Source organism: Oryctolagus cuniculus, chromosome 3 (assembly GCF_051225735.1).
Source record: "Oryctolagus cuniculus isolate XC-2025 breed Fujian yellow rabbit chromosome 3, ASM5122573v1, whole genome shotgun sequence".
Classification (NCBI taxonomy): domain Eukaryota; kingdom Metazoa; phylum Chordata; class Mammalia; order Lagomorpha; family Leporidae; genus Oryctolagus; species Oryctolagus cuniculus.
The window spans coordinates 151,956,491-151,981,702 of record NC_142869.1 but is presented as its reverse complement, the minus strand read 5'-3'; the positions used below and the strand labels follow the sequence as shown (position 1 = coordinate 151,981,702).

At 39.7% G+C, this 25,212-nt stretch overlaps 1 protein-coding gene across 2 annotated transcripts in view; it reads right to left on the bottom strand.

Annotated features, from left to right (window-relative positions):
• The window catches only part of MET (MET proto-oncogene, receptor tyrosine kinase), a 134,644-nt gene that overhangs the window by 78,325 nt on the left and 31,107 nt on the right, over window positions 1–25,212 (bottom strand).

The following is a 25,212-nucleotide window of genomic DNA, read 5'->3' as shown; positions in this document are numbered from 1 at the left end:
ATAAGTAGTAGTGTTGAGCTTTCAGAGGACTATCATCCTCTAAATAACCATATACCTATGAGGACCAATAATCAACACCTTGTTCCTTGTGAGTTATAAACTCACTTCCTTAACCCACCTTCTTTTATACTGCCAGAATCACAAAATAAGAATTAGGGGCAGGTGTTTGGTTTAGTGGTTACAATGCCTGAGTCCCATACAAGAGTGCCTGGGTTCAATATCTGGCTCCAGCTTCTGATGCCAGCTCCCTGCTAAAGCATAGTTTGGGAGGCAACAGTGATTGCCCAAGTGATTGGGTTCCTGCCACCTATATGAAGACTGGGATTGTGTTCCTGGCTCCCGGCTTCAGCCCAGACCAGATCTGGCCCTGTGGGCATTTGGGGAGTGAACCAGTGGATGGGAGCACTCTCTCAAATAAATAGCTAAAATTTTTAAAAATGAGAATTAATCTATGATTTGTAAGTCCTGCTGCAACACTTTTCATGACTATTTGCCAGGTATTTGTTACCTGACTCATGCATAGATCATTTTTTTGTAATGAAAATAAAATCAAAGCACTCTATGTTTCAATGTATTTGATTCAAAATGTTTCCCTTAGTTAACATTATGATGTATGCAGTGAATATGCAATTACATTTAATTCAGTGTAATTAAGGATGTGATATATTTAAAATAGTGATTCTTTTAATTGATCTATAGGACAGATTTAGCTCATCTATAGATAATTTAAATCAGTCTTGCAGATATTTTTTCATATATTTACTTTTTATTCAATTTGTTAACCTTAGAGTTCTTGCAAGATAAATTATTTGAAAATGCATTATCTTGTAAAACCATTGCCAGCTGACTCATACCAGCTCTCTTCCTATCTTGACCATGACTAAATTACCAGAAGCATTTTAACATAAGCTTACCTATAATCATACTTTGTACAAATTCTAGACACACAGAGTAACAGTTTTCTTGGGAAAAAATATTTTAAAATAGAAAGTCCCTCTTTGCTTAGACCCTAGAACTTTTCTTAGATTGGCTAAAAACCCATATGTTTTAATTCCAGGAATTTCATTTAGCTTGCTTCCATAAATGTCATTTATGTGCTGTCTCCTTTTTATCACAAGGGGCTGGGAGAGGGAATGGTGGACCCACTGCAGGCAGAGGCACAGGGTTTTGAATGCTGTGTCTAGTTATATTTCTTACAGACATATTTTGAGTCCTCTCAGTCTATACTCACATGCCTAAGGAACCTGGGTTCTCGGCAAAATGAAGAGTGAGGCCGGTGCCGCGGCTCAATAGGCTAATTCTCTGCCTAGCGGCGCCAGCACACCGGGTTCTAGTCCTGGTCGGGGTGCCGGATTCTGTCCCGGTTGCTCCTCTTCCAGGCCAGCTCTTTGCTGTGGCCAGGGAGTGCAGTGGAGGATGGCCCAGGTGTTTGGGCCCTGCACCCCATGGGAGACCAGGAGAAGCACCTGGCTCCTGCCTTTGGATCAGCTCGATGTGCCAGCTGCAGCGCGTTGGCTGCGGTGGCCATTGGAGGGTGAACCAACGGCAAAGGAAGACCTTTCTCTCTCTCTCTCTCACTGTCCACTCTGCCTGTTAAAAAAAAAAAAAAAATGAAGAGTGAGCTCTCTAGCAGAGCAGGTATTTCTCTCTGGGGTCTGTAATACAAGCCAGACTGACTGGGGTGTGGTCCAACCCTAAGAACCTAATACTGTTCTGTGCAACAACAAGAACTCAATCTGATATGATCAGCGCATAGTCTAAGACACACTGGTTCAATCCTTCAGTCTCTTCTGCCTTTGATGAAGTAATCTACAGCTTCCAGTTCCTGTCAACCTGAGCTCTCAGTTGGCATTTTAGCAGAGGAGCACAGCTGGGGAGTGGTTGAGGTGTCTCTAGGCGGGAGGGAAGGGCATCCTCTCTGGCTGTGGCCTCAGAGACAGCAGGGGGCTGGCCAGTGGCTGCCTCAACACTGGTGACTCAGAGGTGCTGGGTGCTGCAGCTGCCCTGCTCTCACAACCTCATGGTGGTGACCTAACTTACATGCACATCAGCACTCTCTCTTCTGAGGGCCAGCCCTGGCCCCACCACTGCCTCCAGACTACCTCTGAATAAACCACCAAGGACACTCATCACACTTCTCCCCAAGCTGACTCCTGCTCCAGCCTCCTGTCTCCACGTGGCATCCACTGCTAACCTCTCCCCACGGTTGAGGTCTCCATCCTCCCTGAGTCTTTGCTTCGCTTCGCTTCATTGTTCAGACCCACTCATCAATTTCATATCTATTTTTCCATGAATTAAAAGGAAATCTCAGGGCCAGTGCTGTGGTGTACTAGGTTAATCCTCTGCCTGCGGCACCAGCATCCCATATGGGTGCCCGTTCTAGTCCTGGCTGCTCCTCTTCCAATCCAGCTCTCTGCTGTGGCCTGGGAGGGCGGTGGAGGATGGCCCAAGTTCTTGGGCCCCTGGGCCCGTGTGGGAGACCATGAAAAAGCACCTGGCTCCTGATCCGTGCAGCTCTGGCCGTTGCAGCCATTTGGGGGGGGTGAACCAATGGAAGGAAGATCTTTCTCTCTGTCTCTCTCTCTCACTTTCTGTAACTCTACCTGTCAAATAAATAAAGGAAATTTTAAAAAATAAGGAAATCTCATACTTGGCCTCCCACAATCTGATTCCCTGATTCTAGAATCTTCTTCAGCAAGTCCACTTGATAAACTTTCTTTGAATGGGAGGGGCGGAGCCAAGATGGCGGAATAGTGAGGGCGCGCACCGATAGTCCGGGAAAATTTAGTTTAATAAAAGGGGAGTTACGGTAGCCGCAGAAAATAGAACCAAACAAAAATTGCAGGGGAAACCCTTCTGAATGGAGCAGGCGTGAATCGGAGGACCTACTGGGAGAACAAGGTCGCCCACCGCGCGGAAGCCAAGTCGCGGGACCGAGCCGCAGAAGCCCCAGGGTCTGCGCGACAGTGCTCCAAGGAGAGTGCACGCCACACAGAAAACAGCGGGGAGACTTGAGACGCTCAGGGCTCCGAGTCCACACATCGGCGCTGGAAGGGGAGGTGAGCTCAATAACCCGAGACATTGGTGGGGAAACGGGGGTCAGAATCTAGAGGGGGGCCGGAAAGTGCAGCAAACTCACTACCGGAAAGAAGGAAAAAAAAAAGCTTCGGGTTTCTCTTCCCCCTAACCTTGCAAAGGTTACAAGGCTGCAAGACTTGAAGAATTCCCAAGAGACAAAGAGCAGGCCTCCTCTTTGGATTTACATATCAGTGGGGGAGAGTTAAGGAACTGAGTCACTACAATTCAGTAGCCTAGGCAACCCAGTGGGAGTCCAGAGGAGCCAAAGACTGGAAGCTAAATACCATCAATTCTGCACAGCCCTGCCCTGCAGTGTTACTTACCCCCTGAATAAATAAATTAAATAAATAAATAAAAAGAGAGAGATTTACCACACATAACCTGAGGGTGTCACATTTGCACACCCTTAACCAGGAAGAACCAGGCAGAGCTCTCAGGCTGCACCCATCTCAAGCCTCCAAGGCTCCTCCAACAGCAGGCAGTCCACTTAACAAGGACACAGTATAAAAAAAAAAAAAAAAAAGAAAAAAAAAAAAGCGCACAGTGACGCAAGAAGAATTAACTATGCCGAGTAACAAACACAGAAATAGAGGGAGCAAGATCAACGATGACACTATGATGCCTCCAAATAAGCAAAACACCCCAAGCCAAGAGTATGAAGATGATGAGATAGAAGAAATGCAAGATACGGATTTCAAAAAATTTATGATAAGAACATTTAGAAGTTTTCAAAAGCAAATCCTTGAACTACAGAAATCCTTAATGGACAAGATTGAAAATCTCTCTCGTGAAAATGAAATTTTAAGGAAGAGTCAAAATGAAACTCAGAAACTAGTAGAACAGGAAAGTGTAATAGTCAAGAGAAATCAAAATGAAATGAAGAGCTCAATAGATCAAATGACAAACACATTAGAAAGCCTTAAAAACAGAATGGGTGAAGCAGAAGAGAGAATATCGGACTTAGAAGATAGAGCACAGGAAAACATACAGTCAAACCAAAGAAAAGAAGAGGAAATTAGAAACCTGAAAAATATTGTTGGGAATCTACAGGATACTATTAAAAAAACCAACATTCGAGTTCTAGGAGTTCCTGAAGGCATGGAGAGAGAGAAAGGATTGGAAGGCCTTTTTAGTGAGATACTAGCAGAGAACTTTCCAGGTTTGGAGAAGGACAGAGATATCCTAGTACAGGAAGCTCATAGAACCCCCAATAAACATGACCAAAAGAGATCCTCACCACGACACGTGGTAATTAAACTTACCACAGTGAAACATAAAGAAAAGATCCTAAAATGTGCAAGAGAGAAACGTCAGATTACTCTCAGAGGATCTCCAATCAGACTCACAGCTGACTTCTCATCAGAAACCCTACAAGCTAGGAGGGAATGGCGAGACATAGCACAGGTGCTAAGAGAGAAAAATTGCCAGCCCAGAATATTATATCCTGCCAAGCTCTCATTTGTGAATGAAGGTGAAATAAAGACCTTTCATAGCAAACAGAAATTGAAAGACTTTGTGGCCACTCGTCCGGCCCTGCAAAAGATACTTAAAGATGTGCTACACTCAGAAACACAGAAACACGGCCATCAATATGAAAGAAGGGAAAGGAAGAACACCTACCAGTAAAAGAGCATGGGAAGCTCAAAGCATATACTAGAAAATATTTCCGGGAAAATGGCAGGGCAAAGTCACTACGTATCAATTGTCACATTGAACATTAATGGTCTGAATTCTTCAGTTAAAAGACACCGTTTAGCTGACTGGCTCACAGAACACAACCCAACTATTTGTTGCCTACAAGAAACACATCTCTCTAACAAAGAGGCATGCAGACTGAAAGTGAAAGGTTGGAAAAAGATATTCCATGCCAACAGAAACCAAAAAAAAGCAGGTGTAGCCATATTAATATCAGACAAAATAAACTTTAATACAAAAACTGTTAAGAGAGACAAAGAGGGACACTATATAATGATTAAGGGTTCAATTCAACAGGAAGATGTAACTATTATAAATGTATATGCACCTAATTACAGGGCACCGGTCTATTTAAAAGATATGTTAAGGGACTTAAAGGGAGATTTAGATTCCAATACAATAGTACTGGGGGACTTCAATACTCCACTCTCAGAAATAGACAGATCATCCAGACAGAAGATCAACAAGGAAACAGCAGATTTAATTGACACTATTGCCCAAATGGATCTAACAGATATCTACAGAACTTTCAACCCTACATCTACAGACTTCACATTCTTCTCAGCAGCGCATGGAACCTTCTCTAGGATTGATCACATACTAGGCCATAAAGCAAGTCTCAGCAAATTTAAAAGAATTAGAATCATACCATGCAGCTTCTCAGACCACAGCGGGATGAAGCTGGAAATTAGCAACTCAGGAAACCCCAGAAAGTATGCAAACACATGGAGACTGAACAACATGCTCCTGAATGAACACTGGGTCATTCAAGAAATCAAAAGAGAAATCAAAAACTTTCTGGAAGTAAATGAAGACAACAACACAACATATCAAAACTTATGGGATACAGCAAAAGCAGTATTGAGAGGCAAATTTATAGCAATAGGTGCCTATATCAAGAAATTGGAAAGGTACCAAATAAATGAGCTTTCAGCGCACCTCAAGGACCTAGAAAAACTGCAGCAAACCAAACCCAAATCTAGTAGGAGAAGAGAAATAATTAAAACCAGAGAAGAAATTAACAGGATTGAATCCAAAAAAACATTACAAAAAATCAGCCAAGCGAGAAGCTGGTTTTTTGAAAAAATAAACAAAATTGACACCCCATTGGCCCAACTAACTAAAAAAAGAAGAGAAAAGACCCAAATCAATAAAATCAGAGATGAAAAAGGAAACGTAACAACAGACACCACAGAAATAAAAAGAATCATCAGAAATTACTACAAGGACCTGTATGCCAGCAAACAGGAAAACCTATCAGAAATGGATAGATTCCTGGACACATGCAATCTACCAAAATTGAACCATGAAGACATCGAAAACCTAAATAGACCCATAACTGAAACAGAAATTGAAACAGTAATAAAGGCCCTCCCAACAAAGAAAAGCCCAGGACCAGATGGATTCACTGCTGAATTCTACCAGACATTTAAAGAAGAACTAATCCCATTTCTTCTCAAACTATTCAGAACAATCGAAGAAGAGGGAATCCTCCCAAATTCTTTCTATGAAGCCAGCATCACCTTAATCCCTAAGCCAGAGAAAGATGCAGCACTGAAAGAAAATTACAGACCAATATCCCTGATGAACATAGATGCAAAAATCCTCAATAAAATTCTGGCCAATAGAATACAACAACACATCAGGAAAATCATCCACCCAGACCAAGTGGGATTCATCCCTGGTATGCAGGGATGGTTCAACATTCGCAAATCAATCAATGTGATTCACCACATTAACAGACTGCAGAAGAAAAACCATATGATTATCTCAATTGATGCAGAGAAAGCATTTGATAAAATTCAACACCCTTTCATGATGAAAACTCTAAGCAAATTGGGTATAGAAGGAACATTCCTCAATATAATCAAAGCAATTTATAAAAAACCCACAGCCAGCATCCTATTGAATGGGGAAAAGTTGGAAGCATTTCCACTGAAATCTGGCACCAGGCAGGGATGCCCACTCTCACCACTGCTATTTAACATAGTTCTGGAAGTTTTAGCCAGAGCCATCAGACAAGAAAAAGAAATCAAAGGAATACAAATCAAGAAGGAAGAAGTCAAACTATCCCTCTTTGCAGACGATATGATTCTGTACTTAGAGGATCCAAAGAACTCTACTAAGAGACTATTGGAACTCATAGAGGAGTTTGGCAAAGTGGCAGGATATAAAATCAATGCACAAAAATCAACAGCCTTTGTATACACAAGTAATGCCATGACTGAGAAAGAACTGCTAAGATCAATCCCATTCACAATAGCTACAAAAACAATCAAATACCTTGGAATAAACTTAACCAAGGACGTTAAAGATCTCTACGATGAAAATTACAAAACCTTAAAGAAAGAAATAGAAGAGGATACCAAAAAATGGAAAAATCTTCCATGCTCATGGATTGGAAGAATCAACATCATCAAAATGTCCATTCTCCCAAAAGCAATTTATAGATTCAATGCAATCCCAATCAAGATACCAAAGACATTCTTCGCAGATCTAGAAAAAATGATGCTGAAATTCATATGGAGGCACAAGAGACCTCGAATAGCTAAAGCAATCTTGTACAACAAAAACAAAGCCGGAGGCATCCCAATACCAGATTTCAGGACATACTACAGGGCAGTTGTAATCAAAACAGCATGGTACTGGTACAGAAACAGATGGATAGACCAATGGAACAGAATTGAAACACCAGAAATCAATCCAAACATCTACAACCAACTTATATTTGATCAAGGATCTAAAACTAATTCCTGGAGCAAGGACAGTCTATTCAATAAATGGTGCTGGGAAAACTGGATTTCCACGTGCAGAAGCATGAAGCAAGACCCCTACCTTACACCTTACACAAAAATCCACTCAACGTGGATTAAAGACCTAAATCTACGTCCTGACACCATTAAGTTATTAGAGAACATTGGAGAAACCCTTCAAGATATTGGCACAGGCAAAGAATTTCTGGAAAAGACCCGGGAGGCACAGACAGTCAAAGCCAAAATCAACTATTGGGATTGCATCAAATTGAGAAGTTTCTGTACTGCAAAAGAAACAGTCAGGAGAGTGAAGAGACAACCAACAGAATGGGAAAAAATATTTGCAAACTATGCAACAGATAAAGGGTTAATAACCAGAATCTACAAAGAGATCAAGAAACTCCACAAAAACAAAACCAACAACCCACTTAAGAGATGGGCCAAGGACTTCAATAGACATTTTTCAAAAGAGGAAATCCAAATGGCCAACAGGCACATGAAAAAATGTTCAAGGTCACTAGCAATCAGGGAAATGCAAATCAAAAGCACAAAGAGGTTTCACCTCACCCCGGTTAGAATGGCTCACATACAGAAATCTACCAACAACAGATGCTGGCGAGGATGTGGGGAAAAAGGGACACTAACCCACTGTTGGTGGGAATGCAAACTGGTCAAGCCACTATGGAAATCAGTCTGGAGATTCCTCAGAAACCTGAATATAACCCTACCGTTCGACCCAGCCATCCCACTCCTTGGAATTTACCCAAAGGAGTTTAAATTGATAAACAAAAAAGCGGTCTGCAGCCTAATGTTTATTGCAGCACAATTCACAATAGCCAAGACCTGGAACCAACCTAAATGCCCATCAATGGTAGACTGGATAAATAAATTATGGGATATGTATTCTTTAGAATACTATACCGCAGTAAGAAACAACGAAATCCAGTCATTTGCAACAAAATGGAGGAATCTGGAACACATCATGCTGAGTGAAGTAAGCCAGTCCCAAAGGGACAAATACCATATGTTCTCCCTGATCGGTGACAACTGACTGAACACCAAAAAGGAAACCTCCTGAAGTGAAATGGACACTCTGAGAAATGGTGACTTGATCAGCATAGCCCTGACTGCTAATGGACAACTTAATACATTATCCCTCATAGTATTTTTTTTTTGTCTGTTCTACTTAATATGACTGGTTTAATTCTGTAATTATCACACAGTTATTCTTAAGTGTTGAAAATTAACTGAAATGTGATCCCTGTTAAAAAAAAAAAAAAAAAAACTTTCTTTGAATGCTCCCAAGTTGCCCTTTCAGGATATCCCGGAAAGAACATGAGTTGTGTGACCACAGAGCTCCCAGATCGCTAAGTCTCAGTTCTTCATGTACTCAGATAAGACAACTCTGCTGATGCTTAAAAGTGACACAGGAGCAGGATCATGTTAAATGGGCATTTCTCACTCATTTAATAATTCAAAATATGGCGACCTGTGGTAGGTTGAACAATGTCCTTCTCCACCCTATCACACACACAAATTCATGTCCACCAAGAACTTCACAATGGCACCTTACTTGGAAACAAGGTCTTTGATTTTGTAGTTGGTTAAGGACCTCGAGATGAAATCTTCCTAGATTTAGGGCAGGCCCTAAGTCCAAAGACTCCTGTTTTTATAGGAGAGGACACAGAGGAAGATGTGGAACAGTGGCAGAGACGGGAGTGAAGCTGCCATAACTGTGGGAATACCTGGGGCAGCAGAACTGCCACAGACAAGGATGGACTCTTCCCCGGAGTCCCAGGGAGGGGGCACAACCCTGGTACACACCTCAATTTTGGATTTCTGGCCTTCAGATCTGATGGAAAAAAAATTTTGCTGTTTTAGGCCACCAAGTTTGTAGTAATTTTCTATGTAGCTCTGGGAAACAAATATAAAACTACAGCACGTAGGGTTGGCATTGTGGCATAGCAGGTAAAGCTGCTGCCTGCGATGCGGGCATCCCATAGTGTTGGTTTGAGTCCTGGCTGCTCCACTTCTGAGCCAGCTCCCTGCTGACATCCTAGTAAAAGTAGTGGAAGATGGTCCAAGTGTTTGGGACCTGCACCGACATGGGAGACCTGGATGAGGTTCCTGGCTCCTAGCTTCAGCCTGGCCCCAGCCCTGGCTGTTGTGGCCATCTGGGGAGTGAACCAGCAAATGGAAAATCTCTCTGTCTCTCCCTCTCTCCCTGTAACTCTTGACTTCCAAATAAATAAATCAATCTTAAAAAAACAAAACGAAAAACTGAAAGCACAAGACCCACTCTATTCTAGATGCTGGAAGTATAAAGTAGTCAGCAAAAAACATTTAAGTTCCTGCCAGCATGCAATTTAAGCAGTTTTTATTACTGTTATTTGTTTAGTGACTCCTCATAATGTCTATAAGGTCAAAATTCAGAATTCTAATAATTTAGAACAAACCTCAGTCTCTTTATCTGTAAAACTGAAACACTCATACCTATTGAACAGAATTACTTACAGCTCATGAATGAGGTCATTCATGGCTCATCAAAATTCGTAGATCTGATATCTGTCTACTCTTAGATTTTATTATTCCCTAAACAGGAGTAGGCAGGTTTTTTTGTTTTTGCAAAGGGTTAAATACCAAATATGTTCATCTTTGAGAATCATAGGATTCTTATTACATATTTCTCTCTCTCTCTCTGTGTGTATGTATGTGTTTAACACTTTGTAAGTAAAACTGGGGTTGGTATTGTGGTGCAATGAATTAAGCTGCTGCTAGAGACAACCGCATCCTATATCCGGGTGCTGATTTCAGTTCTGGGTGCTCTGCTTCCAATCCAGCTCCCTGCTAATGCACCTGGGAAGGCAGCACAAGGAGAGTCCAAGTATTGGGCCCTTGCCACACATGTGGGAGACTTGAACGGCATTCCTGGCTGTTGACTTCAGTTTGCCCCAGCCCTGGCTATTGCTGTCATTTGGGGAGTGAACCAGTGGTTGGAAAACCTTTCTCTCTCTCTGTTGCTCTTTCAAATAAATAAATCTTAAAAAGAAAGAAAGAAAGAAAGAAAGAGAGAGAGAGAGAGGGGGGGGGGGAGGGAGGGAGGGAGGGAGGGAGGGAGGGAAACTGCCTGTGAAGTCTCACATCAGAAGTGGAAGTTTAATGGGTTCTGGGCAGAAGGTAAACTAGTGATGAGAGAAGGGGGAGGTATCTGTAGCAGAACATATTTTATGTGCAAGTTTGTGTGTATGGATTTACATATACATATATGTGTATAATATTCTCATATATAAAATACTCAAATATATGCATAAAAACTCTTATATGATATATAATATCCTCATATATATGATATATATGAAATAAATACATATTCACTCTGTTCTCAAGATTCACTAGGATTCCGGCCAGACTCACCTTTAGAAGGCTTTGGAATTCTAAGTGTTAAAATTTTTGCTTCTTTATCACCACTTCCTAAGGTGAATCATGTCTAAAACAGATGAGCCCATGTGGTTTTGGTTAGCAGCCTTCATACTGCACTTCAATCAGAGCCAGGAGTGACAGTGATTCATAAAGAACAGTGTTCCAAGCGAGGCACGTTTTAATGCTTCATATAAAGAGGTTTTCTGCTTTTCTCTTTAGTTAACAGAAACCAAATTTTAATGTACTTACTCAGGGAGGTATAAAAGAGATTCAGAAGATACAATGCCAATTGCCCTGTACTAACCAATAAGACAAGAACAGTTCTTCTTGCAGGTGCTAAGAGCCCTGGTGTGTTTATGTGCGTAACAGTGTCATACTCAATACTCAATACAAGAATTGTTCAGTTGTGCCCCATGTTGGTGTGTAAGCCATGGCTTGTACTGTAGCTTGCCATTAACACAGCTGTTGTTACTTTGTATCCATCCTCTCCATCTTACCAGTGTGGAGACTCTTCCTCTCCTTGTCTCAGTCCAGAACTGCTTATCAGAAACCTCCGTCTGGGGGCAACCCTTCTCAAGGGTGAGGTCCCTGATGCTCACCTGGCTCTCTTCTCACCTCACAGCATCAGTGCGAAGGCAGCCTCAGTACCCTTTCTGTCTGTATTAAGTGCACACTTGGTGGCCAGGAAGTAGTGCCACTGTGGAGTGCAGGCCCATGCCACAGAAAGGGTGGTATTTTTTGTCTTTTTTTTATGTTTGTATATACACCCACACCCACACCCACATATTTTGGAAGGGTGGTCTCAATAAACACCTCTGCCCTTAATTTCTTTTCCTTAACCCTGCACATCATTTTCAACTTAAAATCATAGACTGGGGCTTGTGCTGTGGTGCAGTGGTTAAGCTGCCACCTGTGACCCTGGCCAGCATTCCATTATGAGCACCCTTTCCTACACAGCTCCTTGCTAATGTGCCAGAGAAAGTATGAGAAGACAGCCCAGCTGCTTAGGCCCCTACACCCTCATGGGGGAACTGGATGGAGTTCCTGGCTCCTGGCTTCAGCTTGGCTCAGCTCCAGCTGATGTGGCCGTTTGAGGAGTGAACCGGTAGATAGAAGATCCCTCCCTTTCCTCTATTACTGTCTTTCAAATATATTAATTAGTTTAAAAATCATAGATTGGTGGCCAGTAATGAAAATCCATGAATTCCAAGTGCAAATTTCAAGGGAGGTGTCTCTCTTGGTATCACTACTTGGACAATGTCCACTAGATGGTGCTGCCTAAAATCCTTCTCGTAGATGACAACACCTGCTTTGTTGGAAGATTCAAAATGCTTGAAGGGGTAGGGAAGGCTTTCCCTCTTGCTCCTCTTGACAGCTATAGTTCTATTTTCCTTTTTTAAAAAAGATTTATTTATTTGAAAGTCAGAGCCACAGGGAGGCAGAGGCAGAGGCAGTGAGAGAAGACAGAGAAGTCTCCCATCTGCTGGTTCACTCCCCAAATGAATGAGAGAGGTTGTGTAAACTATTACTTAATCCCAACAGAGAGTTTCCTGAGCCACTGGGGAACTGGGTTGAGGCTGACAGACAGGAAGAAGGTTAGAAAGAGTCAGTATTAAATAAACAATACCTCAGTTTAATTTGTGATTTACTTACAGATCAGTGTATGCAATGCAAGCTTGGCTAACAGCAAGAAAGGTAAAATGGGGCTATACTAATGTTGTTATTAAAATAATTGTCCAGCCATTCACTGGAACAGAGATTTTATTACTTATTGACAGAGAAAATAGAACATTCGACTATTTCTTAACTAGTTCTTGAACGTTCAGCATACAGCTTTAAATAAGTTACTGGGAGTTGTAACAGCAGGTTCCAAGGGCCAAAGCTTTTAATATCTAAAGGTCACAAAATACTAAATTAATATTTACCTATGAAAATTTACATGCATACTTTCCAAATATTTCATAATCCTTTTTTCATGAGTTTATCTGCATTCAATTGGATTGTTATATAATCACTAGGATCATAACATACTCAATAGCATATAGCTTATACAATGGTTATCCTAGATTCTATAATACATTCTTTTTAAAATAGATATGTAACTTCTATCTGACTTACAACCATGCCACATATACCAACCTTTCAATTTTCAACACTGAGATGAATTTTTTGTTAGAATCTACTAAAAACAAATGGAGATATGTAAGGAGTCATGGGGGGCAAAATACTTAGCCTAAAAGCCTGTAAATGTTGCCTATATGTTCCTAAGTATCTGGACAGGAAAATAGAAATTATTATCACAATTTATCATTATCATTTACTTTTTAATTATTAAAAATATATTTATTTGAAAGGCATGGAGGAGACAGAGAGAATGAGAGAGATGAGAGAGAGAGAGAGCGCATGCTCATACCTGCTGGTTCACACTCTCTGTTCCCCCAAGAGTCAAGGCTGAATCAGGCCAAAGCTGGGAACCTGGAACTCGATCTCTGAGTCTTCCATCTGTGTGGTAGGGACTCAACCACTTGAGCTAACACTTGCTACCTCCCAGGGTGCACATTAGCAAGAAATTGGAACCAGAAGCTATGCTGGGACCCAAATCCAGACCCTCTGATATGGGATGTGGTATCCCGAGCATCATCTTAACTGCTGAGCTAAAGCTCTCAAGTATTTTAGTTCTCTTTGTACTCACGCATGTCAAAAACTTGTACTTTGACCTTTCAACATCCCAAGTTTTACTTACTATTGTTAAACTGTATGATTCATTCATTTGCAAACACTGACATATCTCCTTAGGATTGGACTAGGAACAGAATTGATCATATGCCTGCTTTGTATGTCCAACTCTACCTGGAATCAACACCTTTCCCGTAACTCTTCAGAAAAACTGAGTTTAGTTGAGAGTTAAACAACATTGCTCACTTTTTTCCACACTGGCTCTGGATCAGCCCAATATAATTGGTATTTACTTTTCCATTACTCTTTCTAATAATACATTTACTGGTCCTTATTTACCATGATGTTGGAGCCACAAATAAATTTATATTTCATGAATCATCACATATGTCATATCCTATTATAAGTTCTTCTTCATTCATTTAATTCAGTTCCTTAAGCCCTGGGATCACCTAATTCGACCTCATATTGACCTTTATTTTTGTACTTTGGAACATTCCCTTCTTATGTGGTTGGAAAATGAAGAAAAATAGTCTCACTTTCCTATGATCTTTCCTGAGATTTTTGTGTAACCCCCTACACACTGTACTCTTATAAACAATCTTTGACACCCAAGACTGTGGTCATTTTACTGGAAAATAACTAGTCCTTGCATGTAATCACAGCTCTCAGGAAGGGCAAGCCAGAGACCTCTCTGGCTTGTGGGCACAGGAATCACTCGATGATTAAATGCCTCCTATTCCCTTAACAAACACCACTCCTTGGCCAAACGAAAGTGAACAAGGAGCAGATAAAATGGTGAGTCTTTCTTTCTATCCCCTTTGCATACCTTCACATTGCATTGCAAACCTTCCTGGTTGTGAGTGTGAGAAAAACAGGCTGATTTATGATCGCCATAAAAATACAATTGTAAATGTTACCCTGCACTTATACCCAAACACTTCAGCAACACAGGCTGTTTTTGTTTATTGCGTTAAATACACATATTTCTTCTGCAAGACAGATTTTTTTATCAAATGTAATCAGCACTACTTATTATTTTTCCTTTGCAAAAATATATACTTAGCTACAAAGAAGAAAACAGCCTGTCTTCTAAGACCATAAACTTAATTTTCATATTTGCATGATTTAATCCATATAGATAATATGATTAAAATGAAAGAGAAAGGCAAGGTATGTCTGCATCTAAAGCTGGAGAAACTTGCCTATAAATCAAGATCACAGAGAGATGGCTCCAAGTGCACACTTGTCTATCCAGTAGGTGCTCATGATATCCTTGTGAATCTGGGGCTCTTGTCTCTCCCCCGGCCCTTGACACCACATGATTCTCATGAGAAGGAAATGGTCTAAAAATGGATGCCATTGTGCGGAGCACAGTACACAGATGCAGAAAGACAATGTGACTAAGGGCCACTCAGCATCACATTCCCTTGAGTTCTACTAATGCTTGCAAGTTTGTTAGTTTCAAAGGAGCTTATTTAGTGTCTTCTCAGATTTGTACGATTCTCTTCGTCACAGGTTATAAGAGTTTATTGGTTATAAAAACAGCCCCCTTCCACACTAAAAGGAAAATGTGCTTCTGACAGATAAGGTCCCAAGCCTTGGTCACAGAAGAAAGGAGAGGAGACAAGGAAGAAACAACTCAGCCTGACACAGAAATACCTACTTGAAATCAACTGAGTTAGGGGACAGGCTCTGTGACATTGCAACCTATGTCCCTAGCTTCTAGAAATCTACACAGTTATCTTCTTTATACTAAGAAAAGCTTCATGCTTACTAAAAAGTAACAATTCATTTAGAAATCAAAGTAAAGACAAGTAAAGTTCAAACCTATGGACATAGCACTACTTCTTGTTATGTTTTTGTAAGTATAAGATAATATGCAGTGGCTTGTACTTAAAGGGTAAAGCTTATGAATGACAAGTAATGACTATTAGCTTTTAAATGTCTGCTGTATATCTGTCCATGTACTAAGGATATATTCCTTTCCTAAAATGTTAAGCTTTATGTGAAAGGTTTTGTGACTAAACTATAAGATTGATATATTCCCTCTCATTTGCATTCACAAATATTTATTTCCCTCACACAGATCTCATAAATTGTGATGGAGAAAGAGCTTTCAAAAAGTTTATGGAAAAGTATAATTAAAAGATTATTTTGGTGTAAAAATGAAATTCATGAATAATCTTTTTATAATATGCATTTTCCATGAACTTTCTGGTTTGTTTATGGGTGTGACTGTTTATTGTAATGTCTGCTTTAGTCTGTTTGCTTCAAAAAGACAAGTAGCTAGCTCATTCACCACTGTAACACTAGCAGGGTTAGACAGTCAAGAAATAGCTCTTGAATTTCTTGCTGAATCCTGGTTCTATGAATAAATTCTTTCCTCTGTCCCTTGTTGAAATGATTACAAGTTTTGGGTCATTTTGCACACTAAATAAAATGGTTGGGCTTCTAGCACTTGGCTTAAACTAATAAGATAAAAGAACAAGCCCATAATGTAATTAGTTTAAAATAAATGGAAAATATTGCACATTTTATTGTCAAGATAATTTTTAGAGATATTCGCTTAGCTATTGACTGCCACTGCATTAGTGCTTGTAATCTGCTTAGTGCATTAGCACTAAATACTATTGATTCACTCAGAACTAACAGACCAATTTAATCTTTGTAATTCCCCATTTCCTGGGCACCATCTCACTCATACTTCAGTTAGTAGACTGGCTGCTGGCATGCCAAGTGTTAAGCAGACGTTTTCAATTTAAAATTTCATTAGAAAATTTAACATACACATATTTTTTTTGGCATGCAGAGACATTCTAGCTAAACATGAATAATCTATGGATTTTAAAAGGACAAGTCAGCAAACTTAATTTTCATAAAATCAGCTCTGGAAAAGAATGCTTTCCAAATCAAAACTGACCTTAATTTACCCCTTTTATCTGGGGCCTGATTTGAAGTATCATTCACCATTTTAATGTCTTCTGACTAATGAAAATTTTGGTGATCTACCCAAATTAGACAATTGAAACCATTCAGTTTGAATCACAATGTATTTTTTAATAGTTACATGATTCATAAAGCATTTACCCATTTGTGAACATTAGGAATAGTTGAAACAAGCCTCTATCCTACATTAGCATGTATTTGTTAGTTTGCTGTCCTCTTGCTGAGAAGGTAAAGAATATTTTGAAGTATCACCAAGTAGTCACACTTCATCTGCGTCAGTGTCATCCTGGGTCTTAAGTGCAGTGCAATGAACTGCTTCCCCAAAGCAGGGAGAGGCTTTTAGAAAAGCAGTTAACATTGCTTAGCCAGAAACTCATATGCAAATGAACCAGCCTGGAACATTTTAGTTAGAAAAAAATATATAATTAGCAGACTAGAATGTATCCAGGATCCTAGAATCACTTGCACATTCAATATTAAAAAAAAAAAAATCAAGAGAGTTTTAATGACTTTAAAATTAGCTGAGCCCTTGGTTTTATTTCCTTGATAAAAGAGCATTTACAGCCCTCCTTGGATGCTGGAGATGTGACTTATGGCACATATCTGGGCACTGAGTCATTCTGCCCTCCCAGTGCCCACTGAATCAGTCTCCATGCCAATCTATGAATAAGCAACAGCAAAAATTCCTGGTGGACCCTCTATCTCTATCCAAATTTTGACAAGTCTTCATTTTTTCTTATTAGAGTGAGCAGATAACAGTGCAGGGTTGGATGGCCACTGATAAGACACAAGTCTGAAGTAAGGGTGTTAACACCCAAAGTTTGAAATATTATTTTGAGTAAAAATCCATTACTGCTCAGGGAGGTCAATATCCTTATCAAAATTCACAATCCCATATGCTTCCAGAAATCTCTAATCATGTAGTATGACAATGAAAATGTCATCTATCAGAACTGTGACTCCAGAATTTTATTAGCATTTGAGATTTCCAAAAATCTACTTTTAAGATTTTTAAAAAAGATTTCTGCTCTAATTCGTTATTGTTGATTGCATCAATTTTTCCAAATGAATTTCAATGTAGAAATCAACAACTAAAACAAAACACAGGTTATACACCCCTACTTTCAAAGATATTGAAACAATGAAAAATGAATGGAAAATGCAAGTGGCATAATTACCAACACAAGAGGTAGATGCTACCAATTGTGTCATGAATCAATATAATCCACAGATAACCCTACATATAGTTTTGAGGACAGTTTTGGTTTTAACTGTATTCGTCTGTTGTTAAACTTACTGAAAACATCATGCTTTTGCTGTTTTGTGTTTCCTGACAGGGACTCGCGACTGAACCACACAATGGTTCAAAGAGGGGTTGGCAGGAAGAAGGGGAAAAGATGGAGGGCTTTTTCCCCAATACCTCCACGATGTGCCCACTGATCTCAGACAGCGTTATAACATTCTGGAAAGAATCTAACTTTACATGTCTTTTAATAAAATAGTGTAATGTGTCACTTTTCATGCAATGGGTAGCATGGAGAATTCAAATAAATAAGGAAGGAAGCAGCAACTCCCTAAGCCTGGTGAAGAACAGAGTCTACAGAAGGAAAAGGAATCAAATGAAAAATTAATGAATCTCTAATTAGATTTAACAAAAAATCAAATCCTTATAACTTGAGGATTTTCTTTCAAGATTTAGCTTTATATCTATTGCATTTGGTCTATGGCCAAGGTATTTAGTGTTAAGTTTGGAGGATTAATGTAATGAATGAAGAATTCCCAATAATATTTTTCATATAGGATAAAATTCTCTCATTTCTGAGCACAGGAGGTAAAATAACTCTGTAATCTGACTTCACATTTTTCATCCCCAATACAAAATACATTCTCTTGAGAATGCCAGATTGTTTAAGTAAGGCATGCCAAACCAGTATAATTACATGGACGTTATTCGTAACACTGACTCCACATTTGCAGTTCAAATGGTGTGGGAGATTATAGATATATGGCCCATGAAGAGTTATAAATCTTTGTTTATTTTATTAAATATTACAAGACATGCCCTGAGGATGACAGATCAATAATGGTCCTTGTGGTTTTCCTGATGGAAGGCTGCAATTATTTTCTTCCATTACAACTTAAATGTAACTCAATTTTCCTCATCTGTCATCCTTATAACAGTAATAAAGAAGCATTGCTGTATGTTTATTTTTCTGCCTGTTTGTATTATTCCTTGTTTGCATTTTCTTTTGATTTTTGCTCTCATTCAAAACTGCTCTAATCGCTTTGCTTTCTTCCTTTGATGGCTCTGAGTAGTGACCCTTCAACTTTGGCATGCTGAAACGGAGATGGAAAATTACTACCTTAAGTTTCCTTTATTTTGGGAAGCAGTTGGCTTCTCTTTGAATTTCAGTATAAATGATATTTAAAAACAAGGAAGCTTGATACAAACAACCCATGAGATTGGCTTTTTCTAAAACCATATTATCTGTGAGCTATTGTTTATGTAGACTGTGACAAACACATAAGCACAGTATCACTGAGTGCCAAGAGTCGTTAGAAGTGAAAGTTGGACAAAGGAGCACAATTTATACCTCCCAGCTTGACTACAGAACACTTCTGATGCAATTGTTTTTCTCTCCACACTCTGCTCTCTCAAGCCTCCACCACTTCTCACCCCATCTTTCTTTGGAGTGGGACTGTGAAATCATAAGAAATAAGAAGAAATCAAGCATTATGGATGTGGTTACTTAACAGGTAAGGAGGGATGGGAAAGCCCCTGTGGGCAACAGAATGTATCTCTTCCAGAAAACAATCTAATCATTTTCATTTTCTTTTCTCTTGGCAAGGATTCCTCCCTGTAATAGCTGCTAGTTATGATGGTAGATCAGTTGACCCACCATTAATCATTAGGATGTGCAAGAGGCTGATGAAAGTCCTTGCTAGAAGTCTACTTTTATTCCTTCAGATGTCTGCAAATAGAGAAAACTTTGCTAATGGGACCACAGGAAAAAGAGTGCAATGTGTTAATCGTATTTTCTGGAAGAGTGAGAGCTATTTCAAGAACACTTATCTTTTTTTCTTTTCATTATTAAATGAAAGGTAAGTTGATTCTGGTACAAAACCTTTTGAAATCCCTGCATAGTTTTTCTCAAAATACATATTTTCTTAAACTTTTTGAAAGCCTTTCATGTATTTGAAAACACTAGGTAAATTTTAAAACACTTCATAAATATAGTACAAGGAATAGATACTAACATTCAATTTGAATTATTGAGCAATTCTTATTGTGCCACTTATAAATTATTTCATTTAGTGAGCAAATAACCACACGAGGTATCTGTATCTATTATTATTCATACTTTAAAAATGAGGAAACAAGGCCAGCACCGTGGCTCCCTTGGCTAATCTTCTGCCTGTGGCGCCAGCACCTCGGGTCCCAGTTGGGGCACCAGGTACTGGTTCTGGTTGCTCCTCTTCCAGTCCAGCTCTCTGCTGTGGCCCGGGAGGGCAGTGGAGGATGGCCCAAGTGCTTGGGTCCCTGCACCCGCATGGGTGACCGGGAGGAAGTACCCGGCTCCTGGCTTCGGATTGGTGGCCATTAGGGGAGTGAACCAACAGAAGGAAGACCTTTCTCTCTGTCTCTCTCTCACTGTCTATAGCTCTCTCTCTGTCTCTCTCTAACTCTGCCTGGCAAAAATAATAAATAAAAAGAAATTTAAAATGAGGAAACCATGGCTTAAACACCTGAGAGTTTAAACTTCTCACCCAAGCAAACAACCTGTATGTAAATGGGCCAGCTTAGAATCTGAAGCCAGGAATGACCCTAAGTTGCACATTTTCTCCTAGATGCTGTCATCTCCAGTTTTTCCCTGCAGATGTCCTGATGCCCTCCAACTGGCTGAGGGCTTCCTAATTGCCTTTGCAGTCCTACCTTGGAGAAGCAGCTGCAAGGTTGGTTAAGCAGGTCAATGTTGGTGGAGAAATTCTGGTTAATGGTGGAGGGCTGGGGCTGGCTTTACCAGTACTACCATCCAACGGCAGCTCTAGAACTGCAGTCATAGATAACTGTTAGCTGAATTCCCTGCTCCCGCTGCCCTCTCAGAGCTCCTATCTCTGCCACCAGGTGGGGAATCCTTTTTCAACTTTAACATTCATTAAATTTTTTTTCAAAATGCATTATGCTACTTCTTTAGGTAAATACATGATAATGTAAGGAACTGGACCTTTGCTGATTTGGGGACTAAAAAAAGAATTTTGTTCAATATTGATTCTCACTTGTGACTTGGCCAATGTATACTGATTCTAGTTTTTTCCTGGAAACACCATGTTAATAAGTCTCTTACAGGAGACTATTTGAAATGTCAGTTAACTTAAAGCATATTGACTGGATTTTTATTAGATTTTATCCTCCAATAGAAGGTAAGGTCTTTCCTCCCCAGATTTGGGTCTTCACCAAGTTTCCATATTATGGGTGTTATTTCTCAATATTTATTTCAAATATTAATGTGCTATTTAGGTAATATGTGTCGCTCCCCGTCTTCGTGGAGGAGCAACACAGGACCCTGCGCTGTTCTTTTGTCTGCTTGGCCCTCCCCGGGTTTGCTGCTGGTTCTTCCCGGGTTGGCTACTGTCCCTTCCACCTCCGTGGAAGGGCGGTTCCCCCTAGCCACTTTCCCCACTTCCGCAGGGGAGCGGCATACCGCTGACCGGCTCTCTCGGGGGCTGCACAGGTGTTCCTCAGGTGGATGTTCCTGGTGCATGTTGTCTCTCTCCTCCTTTATAGTCCTCTTCCACCAATCCCAACTCTGCTACCCACACGCCGAGTACGCTGCTCTCCTCCAATCAGGAGCAGGTCCTCAGTTTATTGGTTGAACTGGAGGCAGCTGTGTAGAAGCTGTTTCTCCCTTCTCAGCGCCATATTGTGGGAGAGCAGATGCATAGAATAAGTCTTAATTCCAGTAACTTAGTCTAGTCCGAGTTGCTCCCCACAATATGCATCAGTCTAAAACAATTTCCACCAATACTAGTTTAGGATGCTTATGGAGGTTCATTGATGAGTAACAAAAAAAGGGAGGAAAGATACTTAAGATGGATTTAGAAAAATGGAATTAATACATTTACTTTGGTGAAAAAGTTTTTTTCATATTCATGCATAGTTTTTTGATAATATACATGCTTCCATGACCTTTTTTGAAGTCCTCTTGTATAGCTTCTTTTTTTTTTTCCTTGTATAGTTTCATAGTTCTAAGTATTGGAACTCCCTGTAACAGTCCCTTAAGAATCACTTTCAGAAACAATACAGAAATGGCTACATGTAAATATCAAGAATATATTCTTATAGACCAACTAATACAATAACGGCATTGGTATTTCGTGAATGGCCACCTGTGAATTGGAATAAGTTTTCAGAAATAGAATCATATGTGGAGACTGAGAGTTCTGATGCATAAGTACCTCATGGGTAAAGATGTGTTTCTGGGAATTATCAGATGAACTCAAAAGAAGGCTTTTGTGAGGTCGTCACTATAAGAAGATGCATGTGCAGAGTTTGCATCACATTTTATAGCATGTGAGACTCAGAACTGCAACACTGTATGTGATCATTAAGTAAGCAAATGAGGTTTGATATACTGGCTGTACCCCTAGAATGCAAAAGTGGCCTTTTCTGCCACTCTCTTTGTCCAATCCTGTGATGGAAATGTATTCTGTACATGGTAAGGAACTCCATGAGGGTCAGGAAATTCATTGTGTGACTGCATGCACATCAAAGACAGGGAGGTCTAAATGGAAGTAACTGCTGCAGCTTCCTTAACCTTGTGCATAGAGCACACCCGAGTCCTTCCATACAACATTAGTGCTGTTAATAACAAAACTACAACATGCATATCTATCACTACACATTGTGCCAAAATAAAAACTCAGTTCCAAGAAACTAATAGAAGGGTCAACTGCTATCTTGCCAAATAGATTTGCCAAGATAAAATGAAATCATCTCATTGCTTAGAATTTCCAAGCAAGTTTGATCTTGTAAATCAATTGTGTTTGTGTGACAAATGGCTCCAGGTGCCTTCATTGTAAGATGAAGCTGGGAAATGATTATATGCTGATTATTGGAATGATCTCAGGTCTTTCTTGTGGACTGAGTATAAAAAAAAAAAGAATTGTGTAGTCCCATTTTTAGAAGAAATTTGTCATAAGTAACCCAAGAAGATAAACAGGCAATTAAATAAAGGAGGCTTGGAGGTATTTGTCTTTATGGAATGTGGCCAATGCAGAAGTTAGCTTTCCTTGTTAGAAGACTATACTGGCAAGTTCCATCCTGTTTCCCACAGAAATTTCTGCAATGGGAGTGATAATGGTTTCAGGTGTGGTTAGTGCATTTTGGGCATTTTTCCTAGGTGATAAAACTGACCTACATTTCATTGTATAATCCTGCCTTTTTGCTCCCCTTAGAACACTAAACAAGTCAAGGGGTAGGATAAAGTTCAGATGTGTTTTGACAATTTCTAGACTCCATAAATACTTTTACATCTAGGGGCTGAAATGTACAAAATAAAACAATGAGATAAGATACCAATGTATTGTTGTAAAGTCAAGTCTCTCATATTTTTAACAGAGCAAGGTTTAAACAGCCAAGTCATGTGCCCTGGAGGCCCTAGGGACTTCCATTAGACCTGTTATAGGTTTATGTTTCTGAAGCAACTCATTGGACGCAGGAAAAAATGTTCTCTCCATAATGCTATTAATACTACAGTTTTATTTTCTAATTCTAGGTTTATGAAAGTCCTTTTGCCTCCTTTCATTCTTTTGTACTTTCTAGAAAAGAAAAGGGGTAGCTTCATGAGGAATTCCATTATAGCTTCCCAAATCTACAACGTATCATTTAAGCATGTGCAGAGGAAAGAAGTCTTAGCTGAGATATGTGTATATGTATGTTACATATATTCATAGTCTTTGGATGGAGAAAAGAGAAATTGTGTCTTTAGTTCTCCAAAAGATGAACTGATTTACTCAGAATTATTTTCCTAGCTTCATAAAAAAAGGTACCAAGCATTTCCATAAATGTCTGGGCTAGGGAAGTAGCCCAGACATTTCAGAAAAAGTCAACCCAAAGTTGCTGAATTCATATGCCCTTGGTACTCTTAACAAATTATATACTTTCATGTGTCAAGGACATAGTCAATGTTCTTTCTGCTCACAAGCATAGCCTTGAAAACTGCTGGAGTTAACTGAGACTTGAGACTATTTGTTCATTCTGTTATAACTATGAGTCAATCTGGGTCCAGGACAAGTAAGCTTCAGGCTACAACTGACTCCTACATTGGTGCTGCTCCTCCAGTACCAGGTGATTAAATGACTCTCAGGATAGATCTTCTCAGAATAGCTAGTAGCTTCTATTATATTTAAATCACAGCACCAAGAATTTCCCTATATCTTCACAAAAATTCCACTTATTATCAAGTACAAATCATAATTTATCAAAAATATTTATAATTCCAAATACCAACCAGTAAAAGTACCAACCTAGAATGTGATAGATACACAAATATTAAAGAAGGAACCCTATGATTAAAGTCAAGACTCAAAGGAAGGATTTGGGAGGAAGGAAACATTTCCTTCTCTCTTTATTTTCTTTTTAAAATATTTATTTATTTATTTGAAAGGCAGAGTTACAGAGAGAGGGAGAGACAGAAAGAGATCTTCCATCTGCTGGTTCACTCCCCAAATGGCTGCAACTGCTGGCACTGGGCCAGGCTGAAGCCAGGAACCTGGAACTTCATTTAGATCTCCCATGTGGGTGGGTGGCAGGTGCTCAAGCACTTGGGCCATCTTCAATTGCCTTCCCAGGCATATTATCAGGGACATGAATGGAAGTAGAGCAGCCTGGACTCCAACCAGTGCTCATATGGGATGCCAATATCAAAGGCAGCAGGTTAACCCACTGTGCTACAACTCCAGACCCTATTTTTTCAAGATATTTGGAGAAAAACATTACCTCATTTAAAAAGTTTTATTTAACAATATTTTAGTATATAATACATACACACATATCTTCTGAAAATATATATTTTAAATAAAGTCTCTTTAATTAATGTCAAGAATACTGAATAATCATTTGTCTATCAGTGAGAGAGAATTTGGTCTTATAAGGAAAATGCCTTTAAAACCCACAAACTAGCGTGAGTGCCTGTGGTTAAGATACCACTTGGGATACTTGCATGCCGTATCTGAGTTCCTGGGTTCAGGTTCCCACTCTGCTCTCAATTCCAGCTTCCTGTTAATGTGTATCCCCAGGAGACAACAGGTGATGGCTCAAGTAGAGAGTCCCTGCCACCCACATGGGAGACCTGTATTGAGTTCCTGGCTCTTGGTTGTGGCCTGGCCCAGCCCCAGGTGTTGTGGGTATTTGGGTGATCTCTCTCTGCCTCTCAGTCTTTCAAATAATAAATAAATTAATAAATAAATAAATTTAAAGATCCCACAAATTAAGTTGAGCATCTTCTAAATGTTGCAGAGACTGCAAAAGGATCTCATTAATTTTGTTTTACAGAAATTCTGTTGTGTTAAAACCAATATAAATTTGATAAGATCTACTAAAGCTTTTATGATAAACAACTTTAATAATCTGAAGTTTTGC